Below are 25922 nucleotides of genomic sequence, written 5' to 3'. Positions count from 1 at the left end.
GGGGATGAAGACCGAGGAGGGTCAGGATGAATTTCGGGATGTGTGGAGATGCTGTAAGCGGCAACTATGACGCAAAGCTTGTTCGTTCAGGATCACGCATCCAACTGTTCCTCCCTAGTGATCCCTCGATAAACAACGTCCAAAAAGGACGGTGACCTCATCCCATTGAAATTAGCCAAACACCACACATTTCTCCGTATTCAGCTCTGCACATTCCTCACAGCTCCGGCTCTCCCGACTGCCAACCCCATCGCTGCACCCGCGGCTCTGAAGGCCCCTGTGCGGCAATTCCTCCAGCCCACCCCAGACCCCGGCTTCGGCTGAGCCCCCCAACCCCGGCTGGGCACACCCGGCTTCAGCTGAGCCCCCATTCCTGGCTCCGGCTGGGCACACCCGGCTCCGACTGAGCCTCCATTCCCGGCTGGGCATCCCCGGCTTCAGCTGAGCCCCCACCCCCAGCTCCGGCTGGGCACTCCGGGCTTCAGCTGTGTCCCCATTCCCGGCTCCAGCGGACCCCCTGCGCCGCTTCTGCGCCAGAGCCGCCTATAGCCTTCCCTGCCTCTCCGCATCCCGGTGAGGCGGAGGGGACACGACAAGTCACTCAACGACCCCGTATAAAAGCGAGACTGCCGTGCATCTGCCTCAATCGGGACACGCCGAGATACGAGCGGAACCCGACACGGGCGTTTATTTCACCTGCCCGCCCGGAGCGACACGTTCCACCAGCTGCGGCGCCGCCCCCTTCCTCCGCCGCCGGGAGGTCTTTTGCGGAGGGGTCGGGTGCCTGTGGCACCCCCGGCAGGGCACACATCCCCAACTGCCAACCGGGACTCGGCGCTGGCACCTACGGCCGGCGGTTCCCAGTCTGTCGCGATCGGCCCCTCCGGGGGAAGAGCGGCTCTAGCTCGCTGCTCTTCCCTGATTTCTTCCAGACTCTTCTCCCTCTCCCCACCACTGTTTTCCCTCCCGTGTTTCTCAGTGGCATTTTCTCTGTTTAATAAAGGCTACTGTGTTGGAGGCTCCCCTTCGAGCGGGGCTGCTGCACCTCTCTCGGGGCGAGCCGGGGAAGCGGGCAGTTCTCCGCCACGCCGATCTCGCTCTCCCGGCGCTCCGCGTCCCGGCGCCATCCCGCGCCCTTCCTTCCCGCAATGCCCCAACGGCAGCGCCTGCCCTCCGGCCGAGCCCCCACGGCTGCCCTGGCACCTCCCCGCGCCCGGAGCGGGACGCGCCGTCCCCCCGCAGCCCATCCCGCTCCTCTCCGCCTGGCGCGGGCGGAGGGCCCCCTTTCCCCGGGTCGTGCCCGCAGCAGGAGGGGGTGCCCGCGGCCTCAGGTGCAGCCGAGGCCAGCGGCCAGGGCAAGCCCGGCCCCCGGCTGCCGCCTGCGCGCTGAGCGGCTGTGCCGGGCCCGCCCCGTGGTGTATGGGGAGGAGCCGGGAGAGCAGCGGGCTTCGCCGGGGATTTCCAGCCCGAGCGGGCGGGAGAGGAAGTGCGGGGCGGGGGGAGACGGCGCACAGCGGTCGGGACTTTCCGCCGGGCTGGCGGTCGCCTTCTCCCGGCTGCAGCTGCCGCGCCGCTCCCCGCACACGCTCGCAGGTAGGGCGGCCGCGGGGCTCGGCGCGGCTCGGCTGGGCTGGGCGGCGGCGGAGGGGAGAGGGGAGGGCGGGAGCTGCTCTGCCGCCGTGGCGGCGGGTCCCGCGCGGGGCTCCGACACCGGCCGCGCTTGCCTGTCCGCGCTGGGCGCTCCGGGCACGGGCAGGGGCCGGGGCCGGGCGGGCGGCGGGAGCCAGGGTCGCTCCGGCGGGGGCGCGGCGCTGACCGAGGCATCTGCTGCCAGGCAGGGGCCGAGCGCGCTGCACCGCAGCCCGTGCCGGGACCTCGGCGGCGCCTGGTGCTCGGGGATAGATCAGCCTGCGGCGGGGCGGCGCGGACTCTCCTGCCCGGACGCACTCGCACTCCAGGCTTTTGCAGGTGCCTCTTTTCACTTACTTATTCCCGCCTCCCCCTTTCCCTTCCCCGCGCCTCTCGCTCTTTGCCCCGCTGCCCGCGGTGTGCGTGCCTGTGCGGGGAGGGCAGGGCAAGGCAGGGAGGCGAGGCCGGAGCGGAGCCGGGAGCCGCGGCGGCGCTTGCGGCGTTTGATGTGTCGTTTGAATGCAGAAGGCTCGCTCGCTCCTGGCTCCCTCCATATGCAGTGCTGGGGGCGGGCCGACGGCCTTTAAAGGGGCATTGCCGGCAGCGCCGCGCCTGGCGCGGAGCGCGGTCCCGGCTGCGCCCCCCAGGCTGCCGCTGCGGCGGAGCCCCCGCCGCTCCCCGGCCATGGGGCCGCGCCCGGACCCGCCGCCGGAGCTGCCCCTCGTCGTCGCGGGAGGAGTTGTGTGCTCCCCAAGTCCGCCTGCCTGCACCGGCGCTGCGCTGTGCCCGCCCGCCTGCCTGCCTGCCGTGAGCGGAAAGAAAAGTGTTTTGTTTTCACGCCATTCATTTCATGCGCTGATTCGCGACGCCGCGTTTTAGCGCGTTGAATGAATCGCCGTGTTGTAGATGAGGAAAAATAACGAATGTTTAAAAGTTTATACTGAGTCATTCCTCTGCAGATGAACCTATGACTGACTCATAATCTGAGAACTGCAGTGGCTTGTAAAATAGGAAGGTAAGGCATTTACATCTTGATTTATTTGTACTTTTGAGTGCCTGAGGTCTGAATTATCTGCGGAAAAACAGGAAAAATTCTGTTACTGTTAAGAGGCATAATCTCATGTTGTGCCGATCAGATCTTGTGTGTGACGTGACAGACTGTATGTGCTCCTCTGCGTGGATCTTTACCGCGCATTAGGGCATCTTTCATCTTTTTCTGTTTCTGTAGTAGTAAAATGTGGGAAGTTCCAATGATACAATTTGAAATATGCTGTCTCCTTGGGTCTGTGACTGCTCTGGCTTCTTGAATCTAACCGAGCCTTGTATATTGTAATTTGTGCATTTTTTTATTTCTTGAGTACGACTGTGTGTTTTTCCTTTCAGGTTTGTCCCATAGGATATACATGGCATTACTGAGCACTGATCTGAACTTGCACTCATAGACCAAAACAGAGCTTACTGAGCAATGTGAAGGTGTACTTCACTGTTAAATTTAGACAAATGAAATAGTATAATTTTAAAAGGTAGTAAAAATCTGTATATAAAAGAGCCACTGGCTTGCTTAGAAGCCTAGATTTAAAGGCTACACTGATGGTTGGTTAGAACTAAAGAATTCATAGCCTATACTGCATGTAGTCCTTTAAAATTAACCATTGGCTCATACCGTGTATGGATTAGTGTACTTCTAAGTGTTATTTATGGTGATTAGGAAGAGGGCTCTTCGTTCAAGATGGGAAATACTTGAATATTTGGACAGAATCAGAGTTTTTTATGGTTGAACTGGGAAACCCCTTGTCATAAAGCTTGGTAACGGAAACACTGATGTATCATGAGCTTGAGCATTGCAAGCAGGCGGCACTATGGGGTTATAAAAGTTGCGTTGTTCCAACACGAGAATGGTAGGTGTTTTACTGAAATATGACTTGATGAGAAGCTTCTAATAATAGCTGGACCTAGAAAATAGAATCGTAAAGTTCATTCAGTAGCAATGCAAATTAATTCTAATCTAAAGAGTGTGCTAAATGACTCAGTCTTTAGGCTTTCCCAAAGTCCTTGTGCAATTAAGTTTGATGACACCAATTTTGAGAAGCCATTCTTGAGAATTCTTGAGCCATTCAGAGAATTTGATCATCACATGACTATATTTACTGTTGATATCTTGGAAAATGCAGTAAGATAGCAATAGTTATCATCAGTGGTGAAAGATTCTTTATGAAGTCTTACTAATCCATGCTAATATGGTTTGTCTTCTAAAATACAAGATCTTGAAATTATTTAAAACTTTGCATTGTTCTCATCCGTAATGAAGACTTAAAAGATAAGAGGAAGGAATGTGTCATTTTCAGTACTGAAGTCCAGCCATTCTATTAGAAGACATGGCAGTGCTGGAAATATGAAAAGCTAAAAACCTTAATTTTTAACTTGTGTTGTTAAACCACTGGAATATAAACACATTGATAAGTAAGTGATCCTAGTTCTTCTGCAGATGAAAAGGCAGATTAAAACTAGGAATGACTTAAATCTATTCCAATACCCTAAACTGGCTTTGTATGAATAATCTTGTAAGAATGAAACATTTTTATCTCTCATATCTTAGATGATGTAGTTACTGGATTTCTTTCATTTTTTTATTATAATAGTGTTTCTTAGTTAAAGGTGCTGTATCTTCTGATATCTGAAGACTGCTCATTATACATTGAGTTCAGGTATCTGTGCACTTATGCGCAGTTCCTTTAAAGAGTTGCCAAGGCTTAAGTGTCGTTTATTTTTGTTTGTTTTTTAAGCTTTGGATACTTTCTGTGTGATACTTGTATTTGAAACCTCCTGGCATTTTTGGTGTATGGCTCAGGAATACCAAAAGTGGTGGGAGAAATCGGAGGTTTCAAGATGTGATATGGGGCAAAGAAGCCAAGGGAGGGAGAGTCGTGTGGGTTTGAGCAGCAGAATAAAGGTGTGATTGTAGCACAAGCAAGTGCTGTAGCTGCACTAGGTTTTATCTTACACTTTTTAACCTGTGTGATGTAGAAACTACAGTAGTGAAGGGCTGGCAGAGAGAATATAACTGGTCTCCCAGCTGTGCCTGAAGGAAGCCCATGCCCCCAAAGTTGGATAGTTAAAAGTCAGTATACTTAGTTTTGACGAATCACAAACATTTAATTTTTCTCTATGCTTTTTTTATTGCAGAAAGAGAGAGGACTAGAGAATTGGGAGGAAAAGGCAATCAACTTACAATGAAAGACCATTAGGTCCCTGCAGTGTAGGAAGAGGTGCTCTCCCTTGTAATAAGAAGAGACAAGGAAATAAAGACAGAAAAGCCCTTAGAAAAACTGTACGGAAAGTATACAGTGGAAACATCTTAGAGAGAAAATAAGGCAAAAGATTATTTGGTATTGAGAATTGCGTGTGTGTGTGAGAGGGAGAGAGGTTTATCTAGTCTTTAAGGGAGTGTTTGTTTTCTCCCTGGAGATCTTTTCTTCTGGATCACTGACAGCAAAATGTCGTTGCCACTGGGACTTCAATTGCTACTGACTGTTGGCTTTGTAACTAGGTTAACAGGGCAAGTGTCTCTAAAATTACATACAACAACTGTAGGTCACTAATCCTCTCCACCCCTCAAAAATGTTAAGCCTTTGATTTCCATGCTGTTGTTCTTCCCTGCTGTTTTACTCTGATTGTATAAAATGTGATTTAGGTAGAATTTCAAGTTCTGATGTTCCTCTAGTCAAGGCAGCATGGGAAGCAAAGTTTCAGCATGTTCATATGTGCAGAAGTTCAGCATTGGACATGTGTGATGTCTTCCCTCTCTGCCTTGCTCCTTGTACTGAAAAGTGGGGTGTTGTGTACTTGGACATCAAGATTGAATTTTTGCAAATTGCAGGCTTTAGAATCTCAGTGGGCATAGCAGGAATGCTTTAAGTTGGAATGTTTCATAATTCCAGTACAATACATATATAGTTTCATAAAATGTTGAATTATGAAATAGATTTCTGATGTATAGAGGAAACATTACATAGATTCTTTACAATGATGATAGTTGCTAATAATTCTGTAGTATAATTCAAATACTCTGAAGTGAATATATCCTTTCACATGCAACATACATAGAAAATGCTTCAGTCAAAAATACTAGTGAAAGAAGACATGAATCTTCCATTTTACATGCTTTAATGATGGCTGTATGTAAGCTCATAACTGGAAAAATTTAACATTTGTAGCAATACTGAACTTTTACTGACTTTGAAGTTTCTGCAGTAATATAAAAGACATATTTTGTAAATAAAGTAGGATATGCAGACTCAAGACAAGCTCAAAATGCCATGAGATTTTACAGCTTTCTTGGGTGTTTAGCAAAAAGAGTTCCTTGGATTTGGTCTATCTTGAAATGCTTGTTGCAGGTGCTACTGTAAGATAAGATGTGATTTCCTGACTACCACTTTGTTCCTGCAAGCTTCGGCATCTATCAAGAAAGAGGGGCTGGTCAATTGCAGATACCAGTGTAAAATCTAGAGGACCCAGAGTCTGCCTGGGTTTTTTTTCAGTCCTGTGGAGGTGTGTGCTAGAAGTCACTCAGTTAGGGCCAAAATAACAAGGGGCTTTGATGTTGCACTGCTGAGTGATGTGACATCATGTCCAAGTCCCCAGGGGCAGAAGGGGGATTCCTGTCCAAGTTTCCTACTTCCCTGGGGACTATTCTCATCATCAAGATGCAAGCCAGTTAAGAGTAGTGTCACTTCCTTCTCTTGAAGCTTTTTGCCATGCCAGGAAAAATCAAAACTCAGTGTGCCTAAGAAATGGAGCAAGAGGAAGCATGATGTCTCAGTCAAGTGATTAGGACTTTTTTTAGGATTACCAGGATGAGTCTGCTGATGCTTCATCCAGTGTTTCGTTCATTGTTTTCTGGTGCATTTGAAATTGATGTTGAGGTGCTTCCTTGTCAAGATGTTTTCTTAAGCATGGAAGGTTTGCTGGTAAAGAAAAGATACTTGGGTGTCACTTGGGTTAAGTGGTAGCTGACTGGGAGTTCTGAAAATAACTTAGATGCAGCTGGTGGCATATTTGTGTCTGGCTTCTTGCTCCATATACAGACAATTTTCCAGGTCTGTAATAACATGGGAATAGTGGTACTTTCCTATGATCTGAAGACATAAAAATGATGAAGTGCTGGGACCCAACAGGGCAGTACCAGCGTCATCTGTTGATAAAGGGAGTGAATTACAAGTGCTGTGTAGAGGCATCCAGTGCTGCTGCTTGCTCTGCAGTGCTGTGCCATCCTGCGCTGTCAGCATCCTGGGACAGGAAGCAGCACTTGCTTCACTCTTCCATTGATACCCACAGCAAACATGCAGTGCTATATGAAGCTGAGTGTACCTGACAGAATTGGTCAGTGGTAGCTGTTCTAGTGCTTTTACTTGTTCTTGGCTTTCTCCTTTGAATATTCTAGAAAAGTAATTTTTTTTTCTTACTCTTTGGAACCAGCTTACATGATAATTGTACCTAAAATAACATCGTAACAGCAAAGCCCAACTCTTAAACCAAATTTTGGCAATGTGAATGGATTTTGTTCTGTAAGCTCATCCATGTACATGAGAGAGGGAGATAATTCAAACAATTATTATAAGTTTTTGTAATGAAGATCTTGTGTACTGTCCCCCCTCTCTGTCTTTCCACAGAGGACCCTTCTGAGAGAAGTTGCTTTGAGTGTTGTGCCTTGTCAATTAATGATTTGCAGACATAAGTCTTGATTTTTGCATAGGTAGTATAACTTTATAATTTTCATTTAACTTGTTCTTGTTTTAATCTCCTTTAAACCATCCCAAGTGCCTCTTTCTGCATTTTGTGTTCTTCAGTTACTAATGGAATGCTTTTGTCCGTGCTGTGCTTCTCTTCCATCTGAAGTTGTTTGGCCAAACAGTATAAATACTCTTGATTTCTCAAGCTGGTTCTTCTGATTCTTAGAAGTGGCTTATTTTGACCTGCTTTCAGTCAGATCTCGTACTTTTAGGGTTGTTAAGGAATGACTTTTATTCCAAGGTGGTTTCATCCTTGCACTCGGGCAAAATAACTGCATTTGCCCTTTTACTTCCATTTATATCACTTCCTTTTCCTCTTGAAATATCTGTTTCCAGGACTGTACTTACTTTCACACTTCTGACTAGTAATTTTTATCTGCAAATCCACTTTTCTCTGACCTCTCTGCAGCTACCTGCTTCTTTGATTTCCTCCCTACCCCATCTCCCACTCCAAGTGAATTAACAGGCTCTCCTCTTTTCAGGTCACTAAAGATGCATTACAGTGTACCCTACTATTGTCTGAAGTACATATGTCTTTAAATCTACACTTGGTCTCATTCCATCCTTTGTACTGTCCTCCTTTCTGTTCAGTGCAACATCCTTGAGATAGGAATGTTGTGCTCTTGCCTGGAAATGTGTTTTGTTATGACTGTTGTGGTTGAACTTGATTAGGATACCAGTTCTACATTCAGTAGGGACCAAAGGTAAAGTGCTTGTGGTTGTAAAATGACATTCTCAAAATGCTGCCATTTGGCTGACAGTTTGAGTAGAAGGAAGTTGGATTCCTAAATAAATTACGACCTCTGTGTTACATGTGTGCATCTCTCGCAATTTTGGAACCTGTTGATGCAGTAGTGTTTTCATTGAATTCTAAAGTTCAGCGTTTTGGGGGTGAAAAATAAAGGATTTGTGCTAACTGTTTGAAGCTAATAACATGCAGTATCACTTGAAGTCAGCAGTATCCTCTCTGTCTGTTTTCTGTCAGGAGTTGAATTATGTTTCTCTCTACAGAACCCTGAGCATGCCTTATTTCAGATTAGCAAATACGTCTCACTGTTCACCCGTGGTGTCAATATGTGATGGGAATGCCAATGGATCCTATGCTGTAGTTCAGCTGGTGTTGCTCGCACAGTTTGGCAGGTGTTTTTTGTGGCTGTGTTATAGCAAGATATTTTGACACTCTTTCTTGGGCATGGACTGAAGAATGCTCCTGCAATCTCTAGAAAGATAAAACAAGTTTGTTGTTATTCATGTACTGAATATCATCATATATTTTTTACCAACTGGAATCATAAGCTTCCCGTATTCCTCTTTGCTTTTTGCAAATTCCTGAGAATTTCCCTTTCATTTTGAGAAGGTTATTTAGACCTGCAACTTCCAGTATTTTGCCCAGTAAGATTTTGAGGGAATTTTGGGGGATTTACTCTGATGTTAATTTCTGTGGTTTGTTAGTTTTTTTGTTTGGTTTTGGGAGGTTTTGTTTGTTTTGATTTGGCTTTGTCTTTGCTCTTATTTACTTCAGACAAGCAAATAAATATCTACCCCTTGCATTCTGTATATTTTTCCCTAGGAGACACTCTCAAAATGAATGAGGAAGAAGCTTAGAATTGTCCTGTTTGTATAAATAAAGCTGTTAGTACATATAGCCAAAGTATGATGCTGTCATTTTGCAGAATTATTTACTAAGACTTTTGCCATTGTGTTTTTTAAATATGAACTCTCTGTGTATTAGTTGGCTCTTCTGAGATGTGCCAGGGCAGACAGACTTGAAAGTTCTCTGAGCTATACACAAAAAGGCAGTTATTAACAAGAGTGTCCCTATGCTGAGTTAATTGGAAAAGTTCAAAGTAATTGAACCCTACTTACAATGTTGTGGTTTATATAACAAACAAGGAGAATAAAAAGCAGTGAGGAGAAAAAAGGACTCTATGGATCTAGTGTAGACATAAGTTCTGTCATGTGTCTTTGCAGGAGCTAAATGGTAGAATTTGACAACAGTCATCATGCTACACACTTTATTGATGCTTACAATAAATTCCTATCCCTCTTCCATAATATATTTTGTAACAGAATTGCAACCTGAAGATGTCTGGGAATGCTTAACTTTATCTTAAGCAGATGGGGGTAGTGGCTTCTCTTGCTACAGCTAAGGTTGAGGTTTGTCAATGTTCTGTACACTTTAAGGGTACTGATATCTCTGCTTTCAGAGGGCATGTTGAAAGATGCCTAAGGTATCTGTATTTTTAAGATTACAGTGCTGCTTCAGTGTTACCGTTGTTCGGGTTTTTAAAAAATAAAATTTTAACTAAAATCTTCCTCAAATCTTATCTCCTAGTTAAACAGATACCCTGTTGCACTTAATAAATTTGTATAGGAATGTAATGTGTGGGGATGGAAGGAGAAAAAAAGAACTGTAACTGTCTATGGAGAAATGGTTTGGCTTCTCTCGTGGCTAATCAGATCTTATAGAGTATTAAATAGTCCATGTGCTAAAGCATCAGTTGTTAACACCTCCAAACTAAAATGTTTGTCATATTAAAGAAGGAGAAATATTGGTGAGCTCTCCATTAGGTGGTGCTGCTGGGATTGAAATATTTATATACCTAATGGGAGCAGGCTTCTGCCTAGAACTGTTGCTATGTCTGTTTTGGTTTGGTTTTTAAAGGACTTGTCTTTATTAAAATACTTCCTAATGCCAGGGATACTTGCTAAGATGCTGGTGTTTTCTTCAGTTTGAAATGAAAAGATAAGATACTAAAAAGACAGGCTGTCTCCATGGGAAGGAGGTATGGAAGAAATCAGTCATATGCTTTTTGTGTGGATGATTTAGATTTTAGCAGCTGCCTCTGTTGTAGCTCTCATCTATTTAAATGTCGACTCTCTTACGTTCGTGCCCTGCTGCCGTGTAGATGGGGATATGGTAACATTAAAGAAATTCAGTGACAATACTTGATTTAAAAATCCAGAAATTAATTAGTCTGACCATTACAGCAAAAACACCCTTATCTTTTATTTGAGTTCTTCTGAGCTTTTTGACCCCAGCCACTAGCATTTCCTTTTAAATAGCAGTGTTTTAACTTAAACATATAGTGATAGTATTTCTTTGCCTGAGCCCTGACTGGCAAAGTGATTTTAGAAAACTTAAGGGAACAAAGATGGTGCCTACACACAGAGACACTGAGTGCCATCTTAAATGCTGTAGGTCATCTCTGATGGTCTGAACTTGATGCTTGCAAAGTGTGTGATCTTCCATGGCGCTGAACTCTTTATCTGCCAGTTCTACACACGACTGGGGTATTTTAGGGTGCCTAAAGTTGTACTAAACCCCTGTGATTGGACACTTGACTCTCTATGTGGTAGTTGGAGTTGAGATACATATTAAATTAAAAAAACGTGCATTAGGAGGTGAATTTAAGTACTCCTTGCTGTTGGGATTCCTTCAAAGATAGATGGATGAGGTTGCTGAGGTCTTTGAATTCTCTCACCACAGGGCTGTAAGTATCAAACAAACCAATAAACCCTTCTTTTTGGAAGTGGTGTTGGGCAGGAGCAATAGTCAGTCTTGTTGGGTTCTCTTCTCATTACAAGTAGAAATATTTTTTGTGTGATTTACAGAATGAAGGTAATTGTGACCAGCTAGCAAAAAAAGTTTAGTAGCATTAAATAGCACTGAGGAAGAAATGCTAGAGATACATTTTTATTTGAGAATCTGAGACTTAAGTTTTTTTATTTGAAGAAGGTATAGCTTAGCAAAAATCCACTTCTTGGAGTTAGAAAGTTTAAATAATTTCAGACCCAGCAGCGGGAAGCCCATCTTAACACACTTGACCTGAGTTTAGCAGCTGTTGAAGTGGTGTGGGACAGCCAGTGGACGATGTGTAATTTTCTGTTTTCAAAGGAAGAAATTAAGAAGTTTGCAAAAGTCTTTGTTGACTATCTAACCTTGCCCAGGGTTAAAATGTGTGGTTGTCAGATGCTGTTAGTTCCTCAGAGTATGGCAAATTGAAGTAATAGGCAGGGCGATGAGTCTCCTTGATCTTACTTATCTATTTTGGAATAGCTCAGATAGGAAAACTTATCAGTTATGTGATGACTAGAGAAGTGGACAAACTGTTTTGTGAGAGACTTTTCCATTAGAGTTTTATCTGTTTGCTAATAATAACTTAAGAGTTTGCTAATAATAACCCTCAAAGGGGCAATTAAAAGATAGTGTCTGTGATGTCATCCGGCCATACGACTTCATATCAAAGGTGAACTTGTCATTCCCCAGTTTCATGATTGGCTTACTGAGTGAGGTCAAAGCCAAAGGTGGGAATGAATCGGGCAGAAAGGAAGCTTTGCTTGGTCACCTTGAGTAGAAAGCCTTGATTCTAGCATTGCCTTAGGATAGTGCATAGACAGAAGGGTGATAGTGTTCTGCACTCTATTAATAGATCTTTAAATACTTGCTTCTTCCCTCCTACCTTGATTTTCAACTGGATAGGAGCCTGCCTCTGTTTACAGGCTAAGACTTGGCAATCGGTGGGATTTGTCATTGCATTTTGCTGTGCTTGGTTTCCAGGTTGAGGGATAGCTGTTGTTCCTACTGCCAAAATGACATCAACAGCATATCCCAAAGGCATGTTGATCAGAGAGGACATGGTAAGGACAGTCAGGGAAGAAGTGACAAGGTATTGTTAGTGCACTAAGGTTGTGTCTGTTTATTTTTAGGTGAAGAAGGTAAGGAGGGGAGGCCTAGGGAGTGATAAGAGCAGTACTGTGATACTCCCACCCAAAAATGAGTGGGATGGTGAAACATACTTGGTTTTTTTTAAAGTAGTAAATAAACAAATGATCAAACATGAGATTTAGCATAAATGATGGATTTTATTTGCAGAGTTATTTTTTGAGAAAGATTTGTGGGACTTGCACTCTGTGTAAGAATTGATTGACATACAGGAAAGCTCTTGATAATAAATATGGATGCCTGTCTTGAGTTATTAAATGAAATGCTTGAACCTGATGTTAACACTAGATGCAATGTGTCAGTCTCAAAGCTGTTACAGAACTGAAATGAAATAGTGTACTCTTAGAGCAGACTCACTGGAAACCACTTTGTACCCTGGGTAGTGTTCAAGTCACCACTGAACACAAGTTTTATATTGTTTGATTTTGTGAAGTGAACTGTTAAAACCAAGAAGCAATGATTTTTGGTTTTTTTTTTTGTTACTACCACAAACATAGTAAATTCCAAGGAAGAGGTGGGATGGCCAAATAAAGATGTACCAATCTCTTCATGCTGCAGTCAATCACTGGGGCTCAGGCATCAGAGCCTATTGCCAAGTATTACATACAATAAGTAAAATAGAAACAAAAGCTTTTATTAAGTGTTTTAATAATGTTTCTATCTGCCCTTGTTCCCTGTTCCCCGAGCCTGTATGATACAATCCTTAAACTGAAGTTGTCTCTCTCTGTTCTTCTGGTCTCTACTCATTTTCCTGTAAATAGAAATGTTTTTAAGAAAGCTTTAATATTTGCATACAAGTGACTTCGTAGGTGCTGTTTCCTTACCACAACCCTATATGTCCAGATGGTCACTGCAAGAATAAAGAGGCCAGTGTATAATGGCTGAAAATTAGTACAGAAGAGTTCAGCTCCCATTGTTCTGGGGTATTACTCTGTTTTCACCTAAATAGAATGAGACTGGGGTCATTGTTTCTGCAGGCACTCAGTGTGGTCAGTCAGTCCTCTTTGACAGTGTCCCAGCTGAGCTATGACTGTGGCAGAACTGGTTAGGATGAGAACTGGTGAACTGGTTAGACAGTCCAAGCTAACTAACTTGGTAAAAGGGTGAGGATGAGAACTGGTGTATGCTGATGACTCTTCAGCATTATGTTTATTGATAAACTGATCTGCAGCCAATACTGAATGAGGGAGAAGTGCATAGGGAATATAGATTTTGGAATGTTACACATTTTAAATCTGCACTTTGCCCAAATGTAATTATTTCTGGTGGTTGTCTAAACACAGAAGGCTTCAGGTTATCTCTGGTCTGTACTGGATAGTTGGACTGGAGGTGTAAAGTCTGGGAAGCCAATATGTGAGGCAGGGGACTTTGTCTTCTTATGTCTGCAGGCAGAGCACTGTGGAAGGGCAAAAGCCTCCATTACAGAAATAGGAGTCTTCCAGGTGTGTAGTGGTGTTCTGCCTGCTTTCATTTCCTCCTTTTTCTCATTCACCAAAGGCTTAGTCAGGGGCTGAACTGTAGACTGGAACACATCTATTTGTTGCTTCTGCAAGGATTTCTTTTTCTAATCCATCCTTTGCCTCTGGTCTCATTTTTTTATTAGTATGTTATTTCTGGTTGTTGTTTTTGTTTTGGTTTGGTTTTTTTAAAATTTGCATTGTGATCTTTGTGTTTTGGATTACTGTACTTAGATTCTTCTCTGACCATGTGGAGATACTGTGTTGGAACAGACCTGCTGAAGCCCCTCTCTTCCTTTATGTTCCTGTCTGAATCAAGGCAATGGATTTTATTGTGTGACCTTAACTTACTACAGTAGCTCCAATGGTTCTGAGCTGTATAGATCCATCTTGCAAAGTGCCAGATCAAGTTTGCTCCAGGATGATTTCCAGATGTCTAACACTCTAGGAAGAGCTGTGCTTCCTCTTGAGATGTGAAGTGTAGCAATTGCCTTAGGTGGAAAATGTAAGGCAGACCACAAAGCCAGTATTTTTTTGGCTGTGTTTTTTTGATAAGGCACACAGGGAATGCAAGCCTGCCAGTTCATGGAGAGTGAGAGCTGTTTCTCCGTGTATGGATAAAGATGGTGAAATCCAGGTAAGTTCAAGACTGACCAGAAGAGTCTAGTTGCAGGTGAGAAGTGTTTAGCTATCCCAGGGAACTTAAGGAGCTGTGCTGCCATTTGCTTTCCCTCTGAATGGGTGGACACCTTGGGAACAATCCTGAGGACCCAAGAGGTTGCTTTGTTCATTACAACATGGAGATGTTGCTTTTTACTTGAGCAGTGCAGCAGTATAGCTTGGTTTGGTTTGGTCTGGTCTGGTCTGTATGCTCCAGGGGAGTATTAGAAAGAAACATGCTTTGTGTTTTCTGTTTTGTGTGCACTTTCTCCATCATTACAAGTTGGTTCTGTTGTGCAGTAGAGGCATCCCCCATAACTAGGTTTCAATTTAAAAAGAGGCATATAGTTATTAGAGTCAGAAGATCTTTTCATTCATTCTTCCAATACCATCAACGTGGCTTTTTCTGGCAAATACATAGAAAAAGTAAATTGTGTTTGAGAAGAAAAGGGAGAGGGGATGTCTTGATGTACTGTGGGGTGATGAGAATGTCTCAGGAGGACAGAATGTTTTATAAAGAATTTGCATCATCAAAAGTAGAATAAAAAAATAAGGGCCACAGAAATGGTTGTTCATATCTTACGTTATGGAGCCCCTGCACCAGGGACTGGCGAATGATGAACTTAACTCTCCAAATCTGAGCTTCTAATGATGTGTGCCCCCTAAGTGCTTTGTAGCCTGCTAGGAAAGTTGTATTGCACTGTTATGGTAACAAAATTGCATTTATTCAGTACTAAAACAAATGTGGTCTCTTTGCTTTTGAGACTTTACATAGTAGGCTTTCGTTTATGATCAGCTTTGTAATTTAAGGTCTATTTTAGAACTCTGATCCTTGTGTATTTGTGATCCATGATATTCTTTCAAAATATTTATTCAATTTCCAACTTTCTAAAAGTTGTGTAATGAAAATAGTAAATGATACTCTTAAGTATCATTAGAAGTATTTTAAAAGCAGCAACTAAAACATAATCTGCATTTTTAAATTGATCATTTTTCGAAGAAAAATGGGAATAATATGACCTGTGAGGTGCTTTGAATTTGCTCTTTGAATTTTAAATATAACCTATAAGCTGTTATCAGCCCTCTGAAAACTGAGGAAAGAGTCCTTCATTCAAGCTACTTTACTTTGAGTGAACTTGATTTTACACTGTAGTTGTGTTGCAGTGTATTTTCATTGCTAATAGAAAGAAAGAACACCTTTAAATTCATTACTGACTGACTATAGCGATTCTTGGCCCTCTTGTTAGCTTTTAAAAGTGAAAATGGAAGAAATAAGATGGTATCGTTCTTTCTTGTAAACCCATTCCGACTGTTTCACTAGTGCTAATTTTCTACAAGAATAAAACTGGTTGCTTAAACTACTTCAGTTCTTAGTGTCACAGTTCAGAAATGGCAGCGATGTGCTGGCCAAAATTTTATGCCAGCTAATATATTTTAATGCTGTTTGGTGGTAGTCTAAAAACTCCCTCTGCTTTCAATGTTCACCTTTCCATCATTTAATATTTGAGTGTGACTCTTTCCTGTGCTGAACAGGTTGAAGTACAGTAGCCAGTAAATTTAGACCCATGTTGTGAAATGGAGTGTGCATCTCAGATAGTTTCTTTTCTTGGTTTTGGTTTAGGTTAACAGAAGTATCTTTACATCTGCAGTTTCTGGAAATTTAAGAACACTGTGAACCTCTGGCCAGTAAAAATTTTCCCATTATGTAAAACATTCTTGTAGATTAGCTTGGCTCGCTAAGTGGTGGTAGTGGTGACTTCCTCCATGAGGTAAATAGACTTCTGCAATTTTCTGGTGAGCTAGTAAGTCTCAGTGCAGCTTTTTGATTTGCTATAGTTTGTTATGGTTTGGTGCAACCTTAACCCACTATTTCTCTTTCCTGCCTTCAGGCTTGTGAGAATTGTTTCTGTATATTATTAGGAGATGCTTGAAACCGACTTGACTTGTTTGTTTCCCAGCAGGAAAGCCTGAGTGCTTAGGCTTTAACTGAATCAAGACCAGCTCTCAGCAGTGGGAAACAATATTTTAATCTATTGGAAGCACAGACTGCAGTCTTGTGTGTCACTGGGGTTTGTGTTGTGAATTGTTTTCATGTAAACAGGTAGGTAGGAACAGTTTTTCTGCTGTATATGTTTTTAATATGTACATTTAGAAAACTCGTAACAGTTGTGTGAGTTGGGGGTTTTTGTTGGGTTTTTCTTTTTTTTTTTGTAGTATTTGTATCATTGCATGAAGCTGTAAAGTACCTTGTTCTCCTTTGTGTTTTTACATCTTTAAGTTGGTGGTATTAATTTTACAAATCATCTTCAGTGCCTGGGCTTGTTTTAGTTATGAATGGGGGTGATACCTCAAAAGTCAAAACGAGTTTCATTCTCGTGTCTGTAAGTAAACCCTCTTACAGCCTTGTTCTTTCTTTTCTGTGTCTTCCACACAATGCAAATGGAATATTTAGCAAGTTCTTCTTCATTCTCTGCTTGATGGACTTAAGTTGCATGATAGTATATGGAGGCTTGTTTTTTATAAATACTTGGTTTGTTTCATCAGTTGTATTTGCAAGGAAGGTAAGCAAATTATTATCTCCATTTCACAAAAAAAAAATCTTTCCTTCAGATGTTCGATTTCAAACAGACTAAAAATATGATTAGAACTCACAGATGGTAGCCAGCTTCCTCAGTCAGCCACAGCCTGATTTGACAAACTACATTATACCTTAGTTGCAGCAGGAGAAAACATCCTGAATCTTCCAGAACAGTACATTAAATAATGTTTGGGATCGTGCTTTCCTTCCTTGTTCCACTCTTGCTTTTTCTGGAGTTTGAAAAGAAATGATGCTTCTACAAAAAAAGTTAGTCCTGTTTGCCTTCAGTTTAAGCTTTAAATTAAGAATGGATAAAAGAAGTGAAACGTGCTCCTTTCAACTTCTTGACACGAACATAGGAAATTCCTCAATGTGTCAGGTGAGTGATGGGGGTTGTGTCTTTGGAGAGTAGCAGCAGGTGATGCTCTGAGACTATTCTGGCCTGTTCCTCAGAACAGGTGCAGCTTTATCAAGCTGAAGGGTAGAGAGGCTCTTTCAAAATTTTGTGTGGAAATGGACAAAAATAAGCGTTTTGCTACACTAATACTAGACAATATGTTAAGCACTGTGACTAAGAACTTCTTGTCAGTAATAAATTAGGTGGATTAGTGATGCTGTTTATATGCAGAAGTTGATGTTCTTGTCACAATAAGGTTTTTTTGTAGGTTCCTGTAACAGTATGACAAATCCTTTCTAGATTGTGATTTAGATGTAGCATCTGAAGGATAAAGGAAGAGGAAGTACTCTGCTGGAATGATTGGAGACTCTCTTGGGTTTTTTCTCTTTCTCTCACCCTCTCACACTGGACCATGAACAACTTATGAAGCAGACTTGGTATCTTTCTGCAAGATTTTTTAACTTGGCCATGTCTTCTAACTTAGTTTGATGGTTTTTTCCCCTAAGAAGCGCAGTGTGTGCACCAGTTCCTGGTGTGTGAATGCCAGCCAGAAAGCAGCTATGCTGCACAGGCAGAGCTGTCTTCAAATCACTCTCACTGTCTTAAAGCAAGACACATTAAGAAATGTTAAGATGCTACTCTTAGACTAACTGTAGAAACAAAAAAGTAATTAAAGGTCTTATTTTATCATTTAAGATTAAGTTTTAGGGGAAAGGGATTTTTTTTGGTCCTCCTTCTTCCCAATTTTACCAAGATAAAACTATATTTGTGTGTTCCTTATTTCTAGTTATTTTTTCCACTTTTGGCAGTTCCCAGCTTAAGACTGGAGACCTATTGTGGAAGGTAATACATGTACAAGTATATGAAGAGATGGGAAATTGGTAGGTTTCCAGGTGTCCAGAGAAGGGGTATCTGTTCCTCATTGAAGGAGAATAGAAATATACAGAAGTGCTCTAAGTCATGCAGTAAGTCTGATAGGTTTTCTGATTTTTTTTCCTGTTTCAAAGCCAACAGACCATTTCCCTTTTCAAATTCATGATCATATTTTTTAAGTGTGGTACGTGATGTGGTCTACAAAACAGGAAAGAGGTTTTTGAAGCTGAAGATGACCTTGAGTGATAAATTATTTTCCATAGAGATAAGTTTTATTTTAAACTAACTAGAACTTTTTTGGGGAGCCTAAACTGGTTATGCATTGTCTGTTACAGGAATTTCAATGTTGACTAAGTTAATATTAGTTAACTTCTTCTTTTTAAGAAGAAAAATTGTAAAGCTGCTTTTTTAGTGCATGGGAACTTGGGAGCCCCCGTGAAGAGTAAGCAAAGGATTTGCACACAGCAGTGGGAAATTAATCTTCCTTTCATCTCTTGGTAGGAGAGTGGGTAGTAATGTTAATTATATCTGTGAGTCTGTACCTATGTTGCTCATTTATGCTGGCCTTTTAAAGGAAAAGTAAACCTTGCTGAAACACACCACTAAAACTAGCCAGCCTTTGCACTGCTTTGAGTCAAACCCCCAAAGGATGCATCTGCCTCTAAACTCTCCCATTTCCTTTCTGCTTATCCCCATATAACATGCTCTGATTGCTGGCTACTGCCCCTCTCCTGGGGGGCTGCAGCAGAAGGGGGGAGGTGCTGAAGAGCTCCTGGAGGTTTCTGAGTTTTCTGTGTCGTTATCAGCATGTGTTCAGCCGTGCCTAATGTTCCAGTGAGGCCAAGCTGGAGAACACTGGGCAGCATCCTCCCCCAGCAAGGACCTGGATCTCCAGGAATAATAGATTGCTGATGGTAGACAGCTGGGCTGCAATGAGCTGGAAGAGCTGGCCTTGAGCCTGGCTCTGCAGGATGCAGAGGGAAGGAGGGGTGGAAAGCAGTGATGAGCTTATTATTTCAAATGAGCCAACAACTGGCAGATTGACACTGAGGGCTCATTGTTGCTCCCTTTGCTCTTAAACACAGCTGTGGAGAATGAAGAAGTTGGGGGGCAGAAAGGGGGGGGTGTAAAACAAAAGAAAAGCGAACTCAGATTATAAATTAGACCTCTAATGTCCAGAGGGGCAATGGGGATATGTTTACAAAGCAAGTCCATCTAAAAACAAGAAAACTTTTGGCTGTGGGGGTGCTCAAACACTGCAACAGGCTGCCCAGAGTGTGGTGGTAGAGTCACCTCTGTGCAAATGCTGGAAACCTGATGGGTCACTGTGCTGGGCAGCTGGCTCTGTCTGACCCTGCTTGAGCAGAGGGGGTTGGACTGGATGGTCTCCAGATGGCCCTTCTGTGAAAGCTTCTTTAATACTTGGATGTATTCTTCAGCGGCTGTTGTGGAACACTTGGGAAATAATTACAAATGCCCCTGCTGGGCACTTGTCTCACAAATGCCGCTGCTGTGTAATCACGGCAGTTTTAATTGTATAGGGAAAGCATCCAAGTGCTAAGTAGTTAATTGACTAAACTCCCTGATTTAAGCAGCAAAAGCAAAAAATCCACCAGCATCCCCCCCCTCCCTGAACTTAGAAAATCCCCAAACACCCTAAACCTTAAAAGACTTTTAAAAAAATTCCTTAAAATGTTGTGGTTATGAGAATAAAAGGTAGCTTTAATATAACTTAAAAGAAACAAAATTGTTTATTATTTTCTACCAATTCCCTCTAGTTTTGCCACAAACTACTATCCCCTAATTATCCTATGAGAAATGAAGTCAAAAATAGAACAAGAGAGCATGAACAGCAGAGAGTTTGCAAGGAGATCCCATCAAACTCTGCAGTTTATTCCTTTCAGCCTACAACTGGGTAGACATGAGATTATTTGAATGAACTGTCCTATAACTGTGTTTCTTTCCCGGGCTCTTTCAGCCCTCCCACGTTTGCATTTCACACAGCCCTCAGAAAGACTGCAGTGCAGTGGTTGGCAAGAAGGGAATTACTAGGAGGGAAAATCAAGCTATGGTGGCTCATCTTTCAGTGTAGTGTTGCTGAGATCTGTGCTTTTAGAGAAGGTAATGAACGGCTGCCTTTGGATTTCCAGTTTGAAAATCTGAATGCTTTTAAAAGAAGGATTTGGATAAGATTTCCTTGAATGTCCCTAGAGTGTGCATGGCATGCTGGACAGTCACTAAGCTCATTGATTGCAGTGGTTTGGGTTTTTTCTTGATACAAAACACCTGCAGTTTCTGCCTAATACTTTTGTTTTTAATTCTCTATGCTCAGAAAGTGGAGAATAAGGTAAGATACATTTGGTGCCTAACATATAAAGGATAATTGAAGTAATTTCTGCATGTTGTAGCATACAACAATAACTGTGTTTGCTGGAAACTAAAAGTTTTGATTACGTTTTTTATTGCTTATAACTCGTTCAAATTCTTTGTAATAAATTCCCTGAATTATCTAGTATAGTAAAGTTAAGAAACAGTTATTTGTACTTTGTATGTATTAAAAGATTTTTTTTGGTAGTCAGTTTTCATTCTGGTTATCCAATATAATAAGGAATTATTTTCAAGATCAGTTGTTCTGGGAATGTTTTTCTTTCTTTTTATGTTAATCTTAAGAGCTAAAACCCATATCCTTTCTATGCCTTATCAATATCTTTGGATTTTTTTTAATACCAGAATATTAAGGGTATGGCACTGTCATGATCCTGCTGTTCAGCTGTGGAGTGCACTTTTCAGGATGAATGAAACTTTGGAGGCACCTGAATTATCTGTGTTTTGGAAGGGGTTGGTTGTTGTGTTGGGAGGGAAAGGAGAGGCTAAAAGAGCAGAACTCTCTATGTTAAATACAGATTTAAAGCTAATACGAATGAACGATGACCAGGGTCACCAGCATAGATGGGTGTCTGAACTCAGGATAGGAGCTTAAGAGTTCTAGAACTTCAGTTTCTTGCTGATGTACTATATAAATGTTTAGTACAGACATTTGTACTTCTTTCATGACATCTGTAGGAATTACGGGGTGATTTGTAATTATATACTGTTTTGGTTGGGAAAGTGTTGTACAGTTGCAGATCTTTTCGTATGGGTTAGTGCTTATGCCTGCAGTCAATCAATCGATCCATCGAACTGCTGGGCTATTTTTCTGGCTACTGTGTTGCCAGAATGAGCGAGACTGGGCTTTCCTTGGCCAGCTGTCTTTTGCCAGAATCTGTAACCATTCGTTAGCTTGTTACTTAATAGAATTATGGTCCAAAGAAGCATTGCTGCTGCTATGTTGGTAGAAGTAGCCTTTCCTTTCCACCCCCTGAGGACCAAAGGTGGGTTGTAGCATGTGACTAAGATAAAAAAAAAACCAAAAAACAAAATATAAAGCCCCCAAAAAAGACTCATTTATAGCTGTGGAAGTCGATGGCATTTCTCCTGACTGAGTAAATGTTATCTTGGTCTCATGTTACAAAGTGCCATGCTTCAGCTGTGGCACTGGAAGTGAATGCCCAGCATGTTTAGCGTCAGGTAAGCATTTCTGTGATTGTCTGACCTTCCATAACCAGCTCTGTGTAACTGCCGAGGCTGATCCATCTTTGCAGCATTCTGTGAAGGATGCCAGCTGGGAGCACGCTGCCAAGCTGGGCCCTTGGTGCCCGTCTGCTTAGTGTCCCCTGGGAACAGCAGCGCTGCCCGGGCACCACGGAATAGCCACTCAGGTTTGTCAGAGCTCACTGACACTGTGGTGGTAGGTGGGTGCAAACATTGCTGACAAGAGCTGAGAAACTGAAGTTCTTGTGAAATGTGGTTTGACTGTATATTGTAAATGGCCAAGGTGGTCCCGTGGTGTAATGGAGAGCACTCCGGACTCTGAATCCCAAGGATCTGAGTTCGAGTCTCAGTGGGGACCGTCCCCTGGCAATTCAATGCCTCCCTGCCATCCCATCCCATCAGATCTCGGATGCTCAGCAGGGTCAGCCCCGGTCAGTACCGGGTGCTGTGACAGTCCCAAGGACTTCCCTGTTACTGTCCAAGCTCGCTCGGCCGTGGCAGATGGGCCTGAGGACTTAAACAGTGGGGCCAGTTCTGCGCACGCTGTGCCTCACCTAAAAAATCCACTGCGCAGGCTGGAAGGGCACACCCACGTGGGGAGAGCCCTGCCCAAATCTTTGTTTGCAAAGTTTGGCCATATACATAAATGGCCAGGTGAGGTTACTGCTTGTGTGGTTACAAAATGCTGGCCTTGAAGTGTAAATATGAGAGAGACCTTGGGGGCCTTGGTGGTGCAGGCATTGTTGTGGTATGTGTTGCATCTGAACTTTAGTATCACTTTTAGGAATGCACAAAGATAGAGGTTGATGAAGATTTGTATTAATTATGCTTTCAGACTATTTTCTTGTTTTTCTCTGTGCTTGTGAAAATTCCATGATCAAAGAAGCTTTCCCAAGCCAAGTTGCTTGTCACTAATATCTCTTGGAACACTGTCATAGGGTGGGTTTTTTTAAGAAACACTCTGCAGAACAATTAATTCATTTCTCAGAATTGGGTTGATGTTTTCGAATGGAATTATCAGACTGCTTCCAAGAAAATGGCACAGCTTTGAAGTTTTTATACAGTCTGTAATGATACACGGTGTATCTGGGTGGAGAAGTTTGTGTGTGTATGTGAAAGCAGGAAACATTAGTTCTGATTTTTACTTTGTGCGTGTCCTTCTTTAATGCTGTTTTGCTGAAAGTCCTTTGTGAACAATAGTGAAAAACAAGAAAACAATGGTTTCAAAATCATGTTGATAAGTTACATGTAATGTTCTTTGTTATTTATCTTAGGTTGTTTTTTAATATTATCATTAAGAATTAGTTTGATACTTCCTTGGTTTCATTGGGAGTAACTTAACAAATGCTGGCAAGTCTGTTTTATAGGGGTTTTGCATGAAAGTAATGTAACTCAAACTTCTTCTTTCTTCAGGGCAAAGAAAGAAACCAGACAGACTGTAGCAAAGCTCCCCTTATTGGCACAAGTAAAGAGAACCCTAACAGAGCATTAAGAAAGCCTATTCTTTCTCTTCAAGCTGCGGATCAAATGAGATTCAAATAAAACGAAGGAAATGTAAGCAATCAGAGAGTCTTCCAAATTTGGGGGAAGGGAGGAGTATTAGTGTGGGAAGAAAAGAAGTGTACAGATTTGGTCAAGAAAGCTGTTGCACAAACTTTGGAAATCAAGAGCTTTTTTAAGCTAACAATTCTCATTTTAATGTTGTAGTCTCTTCAGTTGTCTGTGAAGTAGAATTGTTCTGTGAGAAAGAGCATATTATTTCCAGACTGATACAGAGTTTACCTGGTAGCAGATAGTGAAGGAGATTAGAGAAAGCAGTGAGTAAAAACAAAGGCTGGGCAAGAACTGTCAAGGTTTTCAACCCTTATGCCATTCTGGCAGTAACTGATTCCAATGAGGTATTTAAATGCAAAAGGGTCTTGTAGCCTGTTTTTAAGGTGAACCTTTTCTAAAGAGTCAATTCTAAGAAAATATGTTTTATGGGGTCATGTTATTCCTAGTTTGGATGGTCTCCTTTAATTATCTTATGCTTGTAACTTGACTAATGGGTTGCTTGAAATTGTGTTCACATATATGGCATGTTCTTTGGTGGCACTGCCACTGCTTAGTGGCTTTTGTTTTTAGTGTAAGGTTTTTTTTCTGCTGGGAAAAATCTCACATTTGTCAAGCATGAAAATTCTGTTAGCATTGGATAAACTTTGAAGGATTTTTTTTGGAATTACAGTTTGATAGACTTTCTCTCATGGGTTTCTTTTGCCTTGTGTTTGAGTGCATGGCTGAACTGAGCTGTACTCAATCCAGACTTCATGAGCTTGCTTTCTATTGGTGAGGACAAAAATTGCTTCTACATTTATTAAGAAATTTGTGATTTTATTTTCTCCTAAAGCATGGATATTTGGATAAAAGAGAACATTTTACCTGAGTGGTCTTTTTACTGCATCGAAGTAGTTATTAGGACTCAAGGAGAATATTTTTCTACTTTCGTGCCATCTCAGAGTTTACTGAAAATCTCCATTTTGCTTTCTTTTTAATTCATCATCGAGTCATACACTTACTATTCTCCCCTTACATCAAAAATGTAATACAGCCTTTTGTGAGAGTGAACATTTATTTTGATGACTTTGGTCTGAATTTTCATGTGCAATCCCTTCAGCATTTCAGCATTGTACTGCCACTACCATAAAAGATAGATGCCAGGAGCATATACTGGAAAAATCTGTATTGTTAATTTTTGTATTGTTTATCAAGGTAAAACTTGAATGTGGTAGTGGAGGGTTTGTTTGAAACTGGTCAAAACGCAGCGGATGAGAGACAGAAAGGATGGTATATGAGTACAAAAGTTTGTATTAAGAGGTGAGCTCTTATGTGCTTGGTATATTCAGCTTAGGCCACTTTAAAAAATGTATGTGGAGATGGTTTTAAAAACTGGGTGATGACATATCCATAAAGATTTAAAATTTTCTTGTGGGCAGAGAGAGCCACTTATATTGTCCTCTTTCAGCTGAACTTAAGATACTGTGGATTTGCCTTAATTAGACCTGTTGTTGGCCCTCTATCTTCTGTAAGCACACTTATGAAATCTTTCATTTCTGTCAGACACAGAAGCTGTGGGGATTGATAACAAAACATATCCTTGTTCCAAAATGGAAGAGCCTTCACTTGTACTAATCCCAGCTATCACCAGCAGGGCTGTCAGCAAATCAGTATAACTCTGCTGCAGTCAATACCCAGGAGAAGAAATTACTAAAACTAAATGACAAAAAAATGCAATGTGAGTTTACATTTACCTGGTTTAATCATTTCCCCCCCCAGATAACAGTTTTGAAAAGTAGAAAATTATTAAAGAGAGAAAAACAAACAAGGAAAATGAAAGTTTTGACACTATGATTAACCTGCAGAACTCACTGATCTGTGATAACACTAAGAATTTTCTGCTCTTGGCCTCAAAATAATTGCTTGTAAGGTTAGCAGCTGTAGAGAGGAAATGGGAATCATGCTTCACAGATGCTGTGGAGCTACAGCTTTTTCCATTTTTTCCCTCTTGCTTATCTACTAGTGTGTTGTAGATGCTGAATAGTGATGGAAAAGAATTCCAGGAACTGATTTGTACCTGGCTTCATGGATCCACATTACAGCATTTTAGATGTATTTGGGGACTTTATGTAGAAAATGCATTTATATATGTTCTGAATTGGATTAAGTTTGGCACTTTTTTGGGATCTTCTAAAGGCAGTAGTAGAGCTTCCAAAACAAGTGTGAACCAGATAGAAGAAAGGATTTTTCACAGAAGCATTTATAATGTTAAAGTGGTCATTCTCCTTATATAGAGAGATGTGGGTGCCTTGACCTTTCTAGCTGTTGTCTATAATATTATGACTAGTGTTTTAGGATCCCAAAATTGCTTCATAAGATTATAAAGCGTTAGGGTGCAGTTTAGTTGAAAAGCATCATGGAAATAAATCTCTTATGAAACTAAGAAGGGTGGGCAGGTGATTTCTTCTTATCCAGACTTCTAGGAAGATTTAGAGTGGTGACAAATCTCACTAGAAGAGTCTAAAAATAATACTTTCTACTGATGCAGAACACTTCAGGCCAGGGATGCTATAAAAGGTGACCAATGTTTTGCTTATTTTACAGTTTAGGGGGAAACTAAGTGGTAAAGTCTTAAAATCACGTAGCCATTTGGTAGAATTAGTAGGGAAAAGAGTCCAGCCCCCTGCTG

The 25922-nt window shown here is 41.9% G+C and overlaps 1 protein-coding gene across 7 annotated transcripts in view; it reads left to right on the top strand.

The window, feature by feature from the left end:
- Positions 1 to 1434: 1434 nt before the first annotated feature.
- Positions 1435 to 25922, top strand: part of TRAF3 (TNF receptor associated factor 3) — a 70719-nt gene continuing 46231 nt past the window's right edge. For 2 of the 7 annotated variants that reach the window (XM_071557478.1, XM_071557477.1), the window contains exon 1: positions 2528 to 2644. The gene's annotated coding sequence lies outside the window, so the exon portion shown is untranslated. Of the gene's footprint in view, positions 1594 to 1834; positions 1969 to 2527; positions 2645 to 16283; positions 16363 to 23113; positions 23255 to 25922 lie in introns of those variants that run through there. The other 5 variants (XM_071557472.1, XM_071557473.1, XM_071557474.1 and 2 more) reach the window with 5 other exon arrangements.

This window comes from Pithys albifrons, chromosome 6, assembly GCF_047495875.1.
Source record: "Pithys albifrons albifrons isolate INPA30051 chromosome 6, PitAlb_v1, whole genome shotgun sequence".
In the NCBI taxonomy this organism is placed as follows: Eukaryota; Metazoa; Chordata; class Aves; order Passeriformes; family Thamnophilidae; genus Pithys; species Pithys albifrons.
The sequence above is the reverse complement of the archived record's forward strand: the minus strand, read 5'-3'. Positions and strand labels throughout refer to the sequence as shown.